A 12,855-nucleotide genomic window follows, 5' to 3' on the forward strand; every position below is an offset into this window, starting at 1 on the left:
ATTCTTGTTATTACTGTTTTTTAATGACAGTAAATGCACTAGGTTAAAATAGCACCTATTTATAAAGATATTAAAATTTTATGCTTTTTGTGAATGAAAATTTGATATTCTTCTAAGTTTTAACTATGCTTATGACTTCAGTTCAACTGGGTATTTATTTAGTTTGTCAAAACACTGGGCCAAAAAATGACATATATTGATATTTTCCAGATCTTCAAAATATTACATTCTATTTTTTGTAGGATGTATGAATACCTCTAGATATTTAATACCTTTTTTCCAGAAAACTTAAAAACTTAATAAATATTATCTTATTGACTCCTCCCATGACATAAGCAGGGATGAAAAATTTCAGAAAATATTAAACCAAAAAAAATTTGAAGGAGAAATATCTATTAAAAACATTTTGCTATTTTAAATAATTGAAACTTACAATTATATCAAAGCACTTGCTACTCAAAACATTTTTGTTTTGGAATGTTACATCTCCTCTGAAGATCAGATTTGTGTCATGCCATGCTCTGAGAAAGTTCTTGCTGTCAGGAATTCTCCTAGAGGCTGACATGGCTTGAGACTGAGGCCAAGTAGCACTCTGAAGACTGGCTCCATCCTCTGTTTATTAGGCTACAGTTTTTATAGATGGTTCAAGTGTCATTAATGATGATTTACAATGAATGAGTCATAGTGGAATTTGATTAAATGTTAAACATAGCTTTTTTTTCAGATGGGAAAATACTATTTAATCACTTAAGAGAATCATGAAGATTGAAACAGAACTTTGGTCAGATTCATAAATCAAAGTGATTGTCATTTCTAAATTCTCAGGTCCACATGACTTCGAGTGGAAAATCTACTTAGTAATTCCTAAATAGTCCTTGGGATAAAATCAGAGTCTTGTAGTTGGTTACATATTAGAGGACGCTGTAAGCTCATTACATTCTTAATGATGAATAAAAATGAGTCTTCCTTTCTTCATTCAGTGGGGCTTTAGGATCAAGAAAATGCAATTTTAGAGAACTATATAGGTAAAGGATGAGATATTCTTTTTGCTTATGGGATAAAGGAGTCCTTAATTCATTAACTCAGTAAAGAAAGAATAAGTCTTTCTTCACGGCTCGTCTTCTAGCATTTTGGTTACCTTTTTATTTCATCTCTGCTCCTATTCAGTCTGTTCTGTGATTACATGTTCACTGCAAAAAAAAATTGAATACCTCCTATCTGTTCAGACATTCTTCTGGGTACTGAGTTATAGCAGTGAATAAGAAAATGTACATTATCCAGAAGACAGACAGTGACAATAGCAAATTCTTTGGAACATCTTATATAGATCAAATATGTCAAAATGTGGAAGAAAAGGGTCCAGCTTTAAACATGAGTGCTTATGAGCCTATATTTAGTGACATATAGTAAAAACAATGGATTTCAAAATGTTTTTCTTAAGATAAAGATTTATGAATGTAGCCAATTTTTTTTTTTTTGGTCCCACAATCCTTCTAGTTATCAGGACTAAATTCTGCAATTAAATTTATACTCTGAAAAATGCATTCCACCTTAGCACAAATAATATATGCCAAATCTTTGCTTATAATTAGGCTTTCCTCAATAATAAAATGGTATTCTTACATTAGCCTCTGTGCTCAGATTACCTTACATAGGTATGTTTTTGTATATCCCATCAAAGTCTTCTTTTAATCCCATCAAACTTTTTTTTTTTGAAATGTGCCACATTTCAAAATCTAAAATCTCTCTCCAGCAATTCAAGAGACTATGCCCAATACTGGACAAACATTTTTATTGCATTAGCTCTCACAACATAATAGAAACATCTCTTATCCTCATAATTCAACTATTGTGTGGCCTATGGAACACACACTAAAAGTCTGGATTTTATCGAGCCCTACGATCCACTGATTCACCCATTTTGTTATTCCCTGTCTTGCCAGTTTTTCTCAAGCCAAGATTTTGTGGTCTCTGCTTAAACATCTCTTCCTTGGAAATGTCCTCACCCCTGCTCTAAAAGAGGCAGATTTAGAGAATTGAGTCCTCCCTCTGCAAGGCATTCATTTTTTGTAACGGTGCCAGCTATGTACCATCTTTGGGAGAATTGAAGTGCTCAATTAATAATATTAACACTAATAAATAATGTTCTTGAATAATGTTATGAACTCCACCCAGCATTATATTCTTTATAACACTTACTGCTTTCTGCAGTTGTATTATTTATTTGCCCCTCAACAATGTAAGGCTCCATTAAGAAAGCAGCCTTGTTTGGTTCCTGGCTATCCCTATACCTAGAACAGTGCCTAGCATGTTGTACACACTGTCTTGCTCACCTGACAAAACCCAACAACCCTCATTAAGCCCATCTCTTTGCTTCCTCCATATTTGTGTCAGAGTAGCTCAACTGTTTTTTGAAGGTGGGAGGGTCCTTAACGCCTTAACTGGTATCCCTTTGAAGTCCTGACCACAGACCTGCTGTTAGAACTCATTTCTACTCAGCACCTCTATAAGATTGTCCTTGCAAATTCCATTTTCTCAGTTTCTGAGATTTTTGTTCCTCTGTTCTCCTCTCAAACCTCCACAGTCTTTCTCTTATGCTTCCTCCTTACTCTGATGATAACCCCACTTTATCCTGGGATGAGAAAGCAGATGCTGTTATACAGAAGCTCCCACACCTCAGCATCATGGCTGAGGAACTTGGGCTTCATCCTGAATCCTTGGGGAGCAGATGTTTAAAGACTTAAGAAAGTTTACACTGGCAGCAGGTGGGAAGGACTCAATGGAAACAGATCAGACTTGGAGGCAGGAGGCTACTTGTAAAATTGTTATGGCAGATTGTTAGAGAAATGAGGAGGTCTTGTTCTAAGGACAGAGGGATAGTGCTGAAGAGAGGACATATTTAAGGGGTAACAGTAACATAGAAGAGAAATTACTTGGTGACCAAATAAACATAGAGGTGATGCATAGGTGTCCAGATTTCAGGTTTGTGTGGCTGGGGAGTGGTGGTGTTAATCACTAGGATAGAGAATATAAATATGGGAAAAGATTTGAATGGGTAAGTGGATAAGTGGATAGCATGACCATCGAGGATTGGGCATCGTAAGCAAGGTGATTATTGAGGGGATGTGATCACCTAGAATGATAACAAAAATAGACTCAGGATAGAATTCTTGAGGAGGATACATTTATAGGATGAGCAGAGGAAGCCACAACAGATGTTAGTGGTGAGTTAGGTTGAAAGAAAACCAAGAGAGGCTGCTGTGATGGAAGCCAGCATTAGAGTTTCAGAAAGGAGGGAGTGATCATAGTAGTTACTGGATGAACATTTTTCTTGGATTGGCACAGACAGAAACCAGTTTTCTGAGCCTTTAACATTCAAGAGAAGTGAGGAAATAGAAGGGCACAACTCTGCAACAATTTTAAAAGTTATTGCAGGCTACTGTAATGTGCATAAATGTTAGACAACTGTTTAATCAAAGTTACTATAATTTAGCTTATCTCTAATTTATGCCAACATATGTGATGATTTTATTTTTGGGATGTTTTATGAAGAATATTAATTAGTAATCACCAGACGCTTATCCAGCATTTATCTGCCATTTTTGTTAAATTTTCTTTTGTGCCTCTTCTTTTTTAAGTAACAGAAAACAAGAGGGAAGAAGAAAAAGAAATAAATGAGACAGCTAGAGAACATCATGCTAAGCTAATATTTCTCTCAGAACTCAGCACACTCCTTCCTTTTCATTTTTCCTCTTTCTGTTTGAATACAAGTTGTATTATGGACAAAGTGTGCATATGAAAATCATGTTTCTGAGCTAAAAGTACCTTAGATCTAGTGGATTGCCTTTTATAGGTGTCTGTGCGTGGTAAGATTCCTGGGAAAGAAACAGGAGCCTAGTTCTATGTAGTTGGCCTCCACAGCCTTTTACTCATGTGACATATTTTGATAAGTGTAAATTTTAAAACTCAGCTCAACTGTTTTTTTGGGTGAATGGCAAAATAAAAAAAAAAGCTGGTTCCCCTCCATGCTATTCAATGAAGTAAAGTCCTTACTGTGATTTTATAAATCAGAAATGGCTAATATTTTTATTAGCCTGACTCTCCATACCTCCACCTCCTCTCTTCCCAAACCTTTCTTCCTTAAAATAAGCTTAGTAAGTTGTAGCTGAACAAGAGGAATAGAACCAAGGTGAAGATGCATAAATCTGTAATCACATGCTTATCATGACGAAGGTGTTGAAACCTCAACTCTCAATATACAATCTTTAGTATTGGCAACTCTATGATTGAGAATGGAGAGATGGGGAAAGCAGTAGCATTCACTGTACCAAAGGCTGAGAAGTCTGCCAGAAGTATCTTCTATTGGAAATGGTCCCATGGTGCCCATGGTGCCCATATTCAGGTTGAGCATATTTGGTGGTGTTTTTATTTCTTTTCCTGCAAATATAATGAGAACATATTTTTAATGATAAAAAGAAGAGATGCATCTGATTTCTTGAAGTCTTTAATTGACCCTTTGAAGTCAAAAGAGAAACAATTATCTTTTAAGCACACTTTTTACTTATTATTCATGTAACATCAATAATAATAATATTAAGCCTTAATACCAATTCTGTTGTGCAGAAGAATTAACTGAAGCCATTTTATACTCAACGTGATTTTAGTTTCATAATTCTTCAGGATAGGCTTAAGCAGTCGCTGTTATCCCCATTTTCCAATAAGGAAACAAAAGCTCAGAGGGCTCAATACTTGACTAAAATCACACAAGAGATGGCAAAGTCATGTTGAAACCAAGACCTCACATAAGAAACTTAACTATCTTTTATTTTAATTTAAAAATTGTTAAAATATCATTAAGGACTCCAGGGGATAGTGGATAAGTCAGTTCTGTAACGTCAGGTGGTAGAAACGATAATGCAGAAGAAATCACATGTAAGATATGCAATTTTTAAACTCAAAAGTCAGAACTGGAAAGTGCAAACACTTCTGTATTCATACAATATGCGTGCTGACACTTTGCACCAGATAAACAAAGCTCTTTCCCCTGATATATTGATAAATGATGATTCCATTGTGCCCCTCCTGTCACTCTTTATATGGAAGAAGCATACATTTGAAATGATTCTTCTGAAAAGGAAACTAGTCTAGATCACCATTTCTCTCTGAAGGTTAGATTTCCACCAGCCAGTCATTCATTCTGTACTGTGGATGAGAACTGATCAAAGAGCCTCTGAGGAGTGGTGGGAATTGGTTCCATATGAGATTTGCTAACAACGGCCTCCTGCATATTTCTACTTGGATGCTTGCACTGATGCCTCATGCTAAACATCTCCATAATGTGTTCCATGTTCTATCCTCCACACTCAGTACCTAACAGACTCCAAATAAATGTTTATTTCATGAATGAATGAAGGGATGGCTTTATCCATTCAGTCAAGCTCCTCAGGTCCTCTGCCCTTCCTGTATTTTCTGTCATTGTGATATCCCCCGTGTGGTTGTCCAAAACAGGAACTTTGGCCTCCTTGTTCATTTTTTAGTGACTGAGTGCAAGAAACAATTTTTAATAATGCATGAATGTATTATAAAATTCAGGTATATAATGAAATGTAAGTCTTCTTACTATTACTTTCCTCTATTTTAGCCTATGTCATTTCAATGTCATTTCAGTTCTATCCTTCCAGAGGTAATTTGTGAATATATAAGCATATATATGTGCATATATACATATACATTTGCATTTATATATATTTTCCTAGTGCGTACATCCTCTACATGTTGTTTTTGTCCCTTGCTTTTTTATTTTTATTACAAAATATTTTATATTTATGTGTATTTTATATTTATTTTATATGCAATAGACATAGCATATAAATACATGCATATAAATTATAATTTTTTGTGCTTTATATTCATTTATATATAACCCAAAAATAAATATATTATATTATTCATTATTTGCTATTAAAGATGTTTTATAAAGTTGCCACAATACTGAATTAATTGACACTGAACCATTGCTCCTAGGAGCAAATGCAAGGTTCATTTTCTTCACGGCTCTGGTTACATTGGTCTCATTTTCATCAATCAGTCAATATACGCCATTGTTTTGTGTGTGTTCCTGTTTGAAGACACCTTATTTAATATCCATTGTTGATTCATGAGTACTAAACCCAACCGGCGGCACCATAAACTACCTGAACCAAGCGTACCTAACATACGCACTTTCTCTGTAAGGCACATCAGCCTTTTTGGTGCTTAGGAGTGAGCGCCAGACAGACAGCACTGTAGCACAATACTTGATGGCCATTTTAAAAAAGATAAATTACCACACACAAAAAAAGACACAAAAATGCAAAAATAAAAAAAGTCACAATAGACTAAGAAAAGGATACTTATTTATAATATGAGAGCTGAAATAAGCCAGAGCCTGGCCTTGCTCTACCTTCACTGGAATGCATGTGTCAGGGGATTCAAGCTGTCCACTGTTCTGCATATGTCCCTGGAGAACTACTGAGGCACTACAGGTATTGATTTTGGAATTAAAATCAATTTTAGTGAGTAGGCAGATTCACAAATACAGAATTCATGAATAGTGAAGATTAACTGTATATGTGGAAGGCATTTATATGTTGTGTACATGTGACATAAATAAGGGTATGATTTTATATATATGTATACATATACACACATGTACATATATGTACACATATACATGTGTATCTATTTTACATCTCTAAATGAGATCTAAAGAATTATAATGGAATGAACAGCTATTCCTGCATCTCAAGGAATAGAATCTGATTAATATATTCAGCTCTTCTGTTTATCCTCCCTCAATCTTATGCCTTTGTCCTCTTCAGCCATTACCACTATCTTGAATTTTCTATGTATCATTTGCACACTTTCTATTTATAGTTTTGCCAAAAATATAAATTGTAACCAATTTATTATTAGTTATGTAAATTTACAAACTGTATAAGTAGAATTATAAGCATTTCCTTCTGTGACTTGTTTTATTCTCCAATAAACACTGTTCTTGAGACCTTCCATGTTTATGCATATGGCTTTCTTTCATTAATATTGACTCTGTTGTAGGAATATAGTGCACCACCATTTCTCTCTCCTCTTCTTTCCCTTTTTTAGCCAGTACAAAAAAATGCTTATATGCACATTTGTTTTCATGACTCATGATGTACATTCATACTCTCTTTTATGGTACAGACCCAGGAGAGCAAAGATTCACTGGGTCACAGGGCAAATAAATCTTCAGTCTCCCAGACAAAGCTAAGTTGTTTTAAAAAGTGATTGGTTCCAACCTACACTTCTGTCAGCAGTGTTCTAGTTGCATCAAATCCCTGTGAGCATGTGGTTCTTCGGACAAATCTATTATTTAAAATGATATTCCAGGCAGCATAGACATTTTCACAATATTTATTCTTCTAATCCATGAGCATGGGATGTTTTTCCATCTCTTTGTGTCTTCCTCAATTTCTTGCCTAAGTGTTCTGTAGTTTCTAGAGTATAGATCCTTCACCTCTTTGGTTAGGTTTATTCCGAGGTATCTTACAGTTTTTGGTGCTATTGTAAATGGGATCAATTCCTTAATTTCTCTTTCTTCAGTCACATTGTTAGGGTATAGACATGCAACTGATTTCTGGGCATTGATTTTGTATCCTGCCCTGTTGCTGAATTGCTGTATGAGTTCTAGTAATTTGGGGGTGGAGTCTTTTGGGTTTTCCACCTAAAGTATCACGTCATCTGCGAAGAGAGAGTTTGACTTCTTTGCCAATTTGAATGCCTTTTATTTCTTTTTGTTGTCTGATTGCTGAGGGTAGGACTTCTAGTACTATGTTGAACAAATGTGGTGAGAGCAGGCATCCCTGTCGTGTTCCTGACCTTAAGAGAAAAGCTCTCACTTTTTCCCTATTGAGAATGTTATTCGCTGTGGGCTTTTCATAGATGGCTTTTATGATATTGAGTTATGTTCCCTCTATCCCTATACTCTGAAGAGTTTTAATCAGGAAAGGATGCTCTATTTTGTCAAATGCTTTTTCTGCATCAATTGAGAGGATCATATGGTTCTTGTCTTTTCTTTTATTAATGTGCTCTATCACATTGATTTGCAAATGTTGAACCACCCTTGCATCTCAGGAATAAATCCCACCTGGTTGTATGTGGGACATGAGGAATAGCACGGAGGACCACAGGAGAAGGGAGGAAAAACTGAATGGGAAGAAATCGGAGAGGGAGACAAACCATGAGAGACTCTGGACTCCGGGAACCAAACTGAGGGTTACAGAAGGGGGGGGCTAGGGGAAGGGGGTAACCTGGTGATGGGTATTAAGGAGGGCACGTGTGGGTGTTATACGCAGCTAATGAATTGTTGAACACTACATCAAAAACAAATGATGTACTATATGTTGGCTAATTGAACATAATAATTAAAAAATTTTTTTAAATAATGATATTCCATTGAGGTTTTAATTTGCATTTGATTTTTTTATGAGAAGTTAGCATATTTTCATGTCTTTATAGTGACTTCCTCTTCTATGAACTGCCTTTTCGAATCTTTTGACTGTTTTTCTGTAAATTATTTCTGTCTTTTATTTATTGAATTATTAAGAATTCTTTATATATTTAGGATATTAAAGTGTTACAAACATGTCTCCCACTTTGGAGCTTCCCTTTTCACTTTTTTATGCTGACAATTGATGAACAGAAATTCTTTATTTCTATGTAGTGATATTTATCAACCTATTCTTTGATGAGATATAATTTTTGCCTTATTTAAGAAATCTTTCCATGTTACAGGTTTGTAAAGATATTGTCCTATATTATCCTGTAAAAGTATTGCAGTTTTACTTTCAAATTTAATTCTTAATCAATCTGATTTTTATTTATGTATATAATTAATTTTTATGTATGGTCTGTAAACATCAAAATTTTTTTTACATAGATAATGTTGTAGTTATTTAGTACCATGTAATGAATATGCCATCACTTCTCTTCTAAAATGCAGTGCCATTGTATCATGTACAAATTTTCTGTATATGAATGTCTTGCTTTCCTGGGTTTTCTCTGTACTATTACGTTGACCTATTTCCAGTATTGATTTTCATAACCACAACCTGTTACTATCTTATTTCCTGTAGCCTTCTAATAATCCTTGAAATGTGATCAGATTAGACTCCCATTTTCTTTAGAAGAGTTATGCCTCTTCTTATTAATTTATTCTATATAATTTTAGAATAAAGTTGTCAAGTTCCACCAAAAAAATCTGTTAGGGTTTTTGAAACCATTAGTTTATACATCAGCTTGGGGAGAACTGACATCTTATGAAATAAAACTAGGAACATGATAAAGACTGGGATCTATTTTTATACTTCCTTTGAAGTTGGTATTAAAAGTTGTTTTACAGTTTTCCTTAAGGCCTTCACATAATTATTTTATGGTATATTCCTAAAGACCTTATTTTTTACTATAATACATTTTGTGAATCACATTTACTATTACCCTCTGAAGATATATAAAATTCAAATAACTGTTGTATAAAGCTGTTACATCCTAGAAACTTGCTGAACTCAATTATTAATATAGTAATTTGTGAACTTTAAAAAATTTTCTCATAGAGATCACTGCAAATAATGTCCATTCTATTTCTTCATTTCTTTTTTCTGGCTGTGTTGCATGGGCTGGTACCTTCAGTGTAATATGGACAGGAAGCATGGAAATGTCCTGTTGCAAAGAGGTGTGGTTAGAGGAATGGAATTCTGTAAATACATTACCACCAACTGATTGATGGTTTTCTTCTCACTCAACATTTCCCCTTTACTATGTTACAAATTATATTCTGTACCTTTATTCTTTTGATGCATACCTCTGATATTTCAACAGGATTCTTTAACAAAATCCAAGGTTTAAAATAATACAAATCCCTAGAATGCTTCAACTCTAACCTCACCCATTTATTCTTATATGCCATTCGTTTCCAATGTTTTAGTATCACCTTCTGTTTTTTTATAAAAAATACTATATTCTTTGCTCACCATACCCTCATACTGTGCCTTCCTTCTAAGATGATTTTTCTTTTCTCTGAAGTACATTCTTCAAAAGTTAGTTTGGTATGAGACTCTGGATTATAGACTCTTTTTTTTTTTTTTGTCTGTCTGGAAATACACATCACACTTACTTTTGAGAGATAGGTCTGCTAATTATAACATTCTGGGCTGAAAATAAATTCCTTTCAGGAGTCTGGGTGCCTCAGACTCTTCCTTCATTGGGTTAACAACTCTGCTTTGGTCCAATTTTTGTCTCTTTGTTTCTAATCTAAATTTTCTCTCAGGCTCTTTTATGTTCTCTATTTCTCTTTATGTTTGTTTTGGCTAATCATCAGGGGGCACTACCAATGAAGAACTATTTTAAGATAAATTCTTGCCTTGCATTTTAGGATCACATATTGTGGATTGAGGCCCAATGCAGAGTGATTGCCCATTTGGGATTATGTCTTCTCATGTGAGAGAGTTTCTCCTTCCATCCAGAGCCACGGGGAGAGGGACATATTTTCTCAATGTCTACTTTAATGAGGTATAATGCTTTTCAATTTCCTCCTCACTAAGAGGAGTGTCTCTTTGGACACCTGGGAGAATTCTAGTCCTATTCAAAATGTCCCTTATATGGCTTTTCAAAATACAGCTCTAAGTTGCTGGGTTTCACTAAACCCTGTCAGTGCCCACCTCTTTGGAGCCTTTCTCCTATTTGTTTTTATGGCCTCAGAGAATTTTCCTTATTTTCTAGCCAACTCAGCCATGCATTCAAGTTTACTTTCATCTAGTATCTTTGCGTGCTTTGTTGTGAAACTTCTGCTAGGGTTTTTGAAACCATAGTTTGGTTGAAAATAGAGGTCTATGTTGGATTTTTTCAATTAAAATATCCTTGAGAGGATTTTGTATCAGTACATTCTTCTTAATGACTTTATGGTATTCCATTGTAAAAATGCACCCCTTACTTGCTCATTTCTTTACTTACAAACCATCTTTCCTACAACATTGCTTTGAAAAGAGAAAAATTATAAAGGATAAATGTGTACATTTTTCATACTGTATATGTGTACAGTATATTCCTAATATTGAACTGCTGGATCAAAAGCAATATTGGCCTTATTCTTGATGCCTCCTTTTCCCATTGTTCCTCTTGTCTGTGCATGACTAAATCCTGTGTATTTTCTTAAACACATCAGCTTCCCTCAAATCCCATTGCATTCACTCTGTCTTAACTCAAAATAATTTCTTGTTTCTATTATGCTAACCCCTTCCTAAGAGGTCTCATTTTTCCTTGTTTCTTTCATTCTATTGTAGTACATTTACCAGTGAACTTCATAATAACCTATAGTCTTCTGGAAAAGATTGAATTATGCTCAGTATCATGATTATTAAGGTATATGAATGCTCATTATAATTTATATATATTTAAATCATATTTAATATATTTTAAAATGTCAGATATCTGACCCATAAGTTTCAAAATATTCTGTATTTGCCTTCCATGTTACATAATAAGCTATTAACTGCATATTTTTTATGATTTAACCTCAGCTGTCCTTCCTTAGGTCCTGAGTGCTTGGAAAGGATCCACTGTGAGAATCCTAACCAAATTGTTATGTTCTTGTAGCAGAAACCCAAATACATTCTTTAATGGATGATATGACACTTTCTAATTTTTTTGGAGGAGTCAGCTAGAAATTGAAAATGACTACTACTTTTAAAATTGTAAACATTTTTTGTTAAAGCAATTCTGGTGTAATGAAACCAAAGGATCCTTTTCTATAATTACTTAGAAAATAGCAACATTTTGATGCAAAGGGAAATACTCATAACTTAATAAATTTAACCATTTCGAATTACAAAGATTCTGGTTAATGTTTAAAATCTGTTAGTCTACTAATTTTCTGCTTGGCAGATTTTTTTTTGGATGTTATTTGGGCATTAGGACTATTAGGGACATTAGAATTAAGGGAGTATTTCTATATAGGATGTCTCTATCTGTCTCTACTCTGAAGACTAGTAACACTTGTGAAGCATAGATCCATGACACATAGGAGTGCATAGGTATGATTACCCCTTTCTCCATCATAGAGGAATAAAATCTTAGTGAGATACTCATAAAGCATATTAACCTGTGAGAGAAGTCATCTAACCCATCTGGCAAATTGTTTCCTCTCATGTGCCAAATCTAATAGGTTGACAATGGCTTCTTGGAGTCTTCTTTGGGGCATAATTCTTAGGTTTTTAACTGGATTCTTGAATTTTAATGAATTAGTTTTATTGTGATTAGTGCTTGTGTGATGCTGCCCCTTTTTCTATTTTTTTTTTACTTTTAACCTAAGTGTATATTAATATTTTAAGTGGGATTCATTGAGATTACATGTAGTTAAAACTTTTCTAGCCAATTTAAATGTAAGTATTTAGACCACATACATTTAATATACCAATCAATATGGTTGCATTTCATTTGCTATCTTTATATTTGTATTTTGTCTGTCACATTGTTTTCCTTTTTATCTTTTTTCCTGCCTTCTTATGGATTAGTTGAGTATTTCATTTTATTTGTACCATTGGTTTATGAGCTTTATCTTTTTGTTTTCTCTTTTTAGTGGTTTTTCTAGGGTTTATACTGTAACTCTTTAATTTATCACATTCCATCTTCAAATAAATTTTTTTTAAGATTTTATTTATTTATTTGACAAAGAGAGACACAGTGAGAGAGGGAACACAAGCAGGGGTAGTGGGAGAGGGAGAAGCAGGCTTCCCGTGGAGCAGGGAGCCGGATGTGGGGCTCGATCCCAGGAGATCATGGGGA

General features: G+C 34.3%; 1 protein-coding gene across 1 annotated transcript in view; it reads left to right on the forward strand.

The window, feature by feature from the left end:
• FMN2 (formin 2) overlaps positions 1-12,855 on the forward strand; it is a 375,766-nt gene that overhangs the window by 270,598 nt on the left and 92,313 nt on the right. The gene's annotated exons all lie outside the window — the stretch shown is intronic.

The sequence above is a fragment of the Mirounga angustirostris genome, unplaced genomic scaffold, assembly GCF_029215605.1.
Source record: "Mirounga angustirostris isolate CCGP_5_RB_7025 unplaced genomic scaffold, mMirAng1.0.hap1 SCAF_6, whole genome shotgun sequence".
Lineage (NCBI taxonomy): Eukaryota > Metazoa > Chordata > Mammalia > Carnivora > Phocidae > Mirounga > Mirounga angustirostris.